The sequence below is a fragment of the Limulus polyphemus genome, unplaced genomic scaffold, assembly GCF_000517525.1.
Source record: "Limulus polyphemus unplaced genomic scaffold, Limulus_polyphemus-2.1.2 Scaffold374, whole genome shotgun sequence".
Lineage (NCBI taxonomy): Eukaryota > Metazoa > Arthropoda > Merostomata > Xiphosura > Limulidae > Limulus > Limulus polyphemus.
The window spans coordinates 190,164-193,563 of record NW_013665984.1 but is presented as its reverse complement, the minus strand read 5'-3'; positions in this window follow the sequence as shown (position 1 = coordinate 193,563).

Sequence of the window (3,400 nt, the reverse complement as noted above, 5' to 3'; positions counted from 1 at the left end):
TTCTAAAATGCTTACTTTGTTACCAGATACTTTTTTTTATAATTCGGTGTTTGAACTTTACACTAAATCACTTATAAGTAATATTTGTGATCTATAAGTTAAATAATTATGGAGAAAGAGCGTTTTATTCCTATTCCTCATGATCGGAAGAACCGTTTCATTTGGCCATTGTAACCAAGATGGTGATATCTTTTGAGCTGTTCAGCACGATTGATAACCTCTTAATGATTTCATAATAAACAACAGAAAATCTCTCTTAGACTGTCGCAAAATAATTCCTGGTCAAATACGTGTGTGTCTTCCAAAAAAAAAATACGTTCGTTATAAAAGTAACTTACGATGCATTTGTTGATTTGCGATTAGTATAAAAACGTAGTAGAACTCCAGAGTTAATCTTGTGTGTTCTTACTTTTTAGCCTGTTCTCTAAGCTCAACAGTGACTGATAGATGACCCGTTGAACACAACACCATCGACCGCTTGGTTTCACCATGATTAACGGCCGTCATCCTATACACTCAGCCAATCATCCTATATTAATTCTCACCGGATAAATCTGTTATGGCTAGCCGCCAAGATGCACTATGGAGGCGTAAGTTACCTTCAGAGAAGATAATATAAAAACGAAACAAAAACACCAACAGTTTTAGATCACCAAAAAACATTACCTTCCTTATTAGACTCCTAAAACGTTTATATTAACTTTCTCAGGAAGGCTCCACGATGGCCTGTACTTTTCTTTGATACGACGCCAGAAATCAAGCTTAACCATAGGCTTTGTTTTTATTTTCTTCCCTGCTGTCTCGAGCAAGGGTCTGGTCTTAAATATTTTTTTTTACCAGAAACACTCCAGGCTGTATTTGCCAGTTTATGTTGTGATGCGGCAGAAATCACTTTACAGGGGGCTGTTTCAATCTATATTGAATATCGTATTTGAATAGATAACACATCCGTTGTAGCAGTATATTACTGGGATGAACACTAGTGTACTCGGTATCTGACTCGACGACTCAGACTGCAGGAAATAAATTCAGTAAACTAAAAACAGAAAAATCTAATTACGAAACCAGTGAGCCTACCTGATATAACCACTATGCATGTGTTCTGTGCTAAACATTGCTTCTTTCTAAAGAAACAAATGTTTATTGTTTCGTTATTTTGTTGATATGAAAGTTAACAATTTCTATAAACTAACACGGGTTTATATTTTGTGAGAATACCAAATATATACCTAGCGAAATGATCATTTCAGTTTCTGATAAATAAACCAAACTATTCCCGTTTCGTTGTAAATGGTTATTTCTGACGAAGTATATCAATCATATACACGTGATTAAAGTGTAAATTTCTGTTTCCAGTAAATTTATGAAGTATGTTCCTGGTTAAAAGGTGGATTTCTGTCCCTAGTGAGTATACCAAGTAAATAACCTGCTTAAAGTGCAAATTTCTGTTTCCAGTGGATATACCAAGTAAGTACCTGATTAAAATGTAAATTTCTGTTTCCAGTGTGTATACCAAGTAAGTACCTGATTAAAATGTAAATTTCTGTTTCCAGTGAGTATACCAAGTAAGTACCTGATTAAAATGTAAATTTCTGTTTCCAGCGGGTATACCAATTACATACCTTATTAAAGGGTAACTTGCTGCTCCAAATAAGTATACCAAGTAAATACCTGGTTAAAAGATGGATTTCTGTTTCTGGGAAGTATACCAATGATACATATTTATATAAACCTGGTTAAAGTGTAAATTTCTGTTATAGTATGTATGTTAATAATATATGCCTGATTGAAGTGTATATTTTTATTAGTGGTGAGTATACCAAGTATTTATCAGGTTGTATAAAGGGATTGTTTCATTCTGACGAATAATACTTAAAATTAAACTAAAATTAATGTTTTTATTCCTAGTGTGTATATAAAGTACTTATGCTCAGTAACAGTATATATTGTTATTTTAGGTACATGTTTCGTAAGGCCAGGAGTGACCTGGTTGTTAGTTGTGTGCCTGGACTGTGAATTCTACGATTCATGTTTCATGATCTCTGCCCATAGGAGACGCTATAAGATTAACCGTCAAATCATACTATTCGGTCAGACAAGAATAGTCCAAGAGCTGGCGGATAATGATGTTGACTGTATTCCCTTTGGTATATCAAATAACTCTTTATGTGGCTTTGAGCGAAAATTCTGAAACAGATAAACATACTTACTTCATGGTTCATTTTCATCTTGCTAGTATACATATAAAAATGGACATTAGAAATATCCCACACACTGTAATTAAACCAAATTCTAAAAAGCTTTATATTAGTTCAAAAATGGACACAATTTTTTTTCTCTAGGTACAAGGTGGCTTGGATGTAACACACACACACATTGAAGCAGGCGAGTTTCTGTGTAAGAAACAACAAACACACTCAAATCCAAATTATTATCCTAACATATTATGATAATTTTTCGGAATTTTGTTTCCTTTAAAATAAGTTAAATTAAGTGACCAGAAAATGTATAAACAATAAATTGGACAAATAAAAGAAGTATAAACAATATTTTTTGAAGGAGGTTAAGTTAGGTAAACAAAAGATAAGTAAACAATATTTTTAAGGAAGATTAACTGAAGTAAACATAAGATGTGCAAACCATGCTTTTTCAATGGAGGTTAAGTGAAGTAAACAGAAGAAGAAGATTAAAAAAGGGGATTAAATGTGATAAATGGAAGATGTGCAAACAGTTTTTTTTTTACTTGCGGATATGTGACGAAAGATATCTACATTGAATATCAAACAACTTAACATGAAAATGTTAAAAAATGCACACTTGAGATACAAAACATTTTATTCGATCAAAATGTTAGTAAAATACACACAGTATCTTTTTAAAAGAACGTTAATTGCACGTGAAAGGCCTAAGTGCAAAAAGTGACAATAAATGCTCCCTAAAATAGGAAAAGATCTGGAAAAATGATAAAACGTTTAGACTTTTGTTATCTCTTTCTGTCTTTCAACTAGTGAGCGACATTTTTGCATGTTTAGCAATGCTTTTTAGTTTTTAATAGATAAACGGCGCCAGGAGTGTTAACTCTTACAAATTTTGATTTATGATTTACCATTAAATAGAAAATCCACTGATTGAATAAACTGACATTGCTTTGCCATGTCATTTCACCAAAAGCTCTCCACTTGATCATCAACTATACGTCGCCAATCTTGACGTTACTATAACAAACAAAGCCGTTCGTCAAACTTCAATGGATTTTAAACAAGAGTACACGTAAAAGAGGATTATTAATCTAATCTTGTAGCCAAAAAGGCTAAGACTTGCCAAATAGCCACGACTTACCAAGGAAATCTTAAGCATAAACTGGTTCTCATCAGCCAGTTGAGGAAGACATCAAAATGTC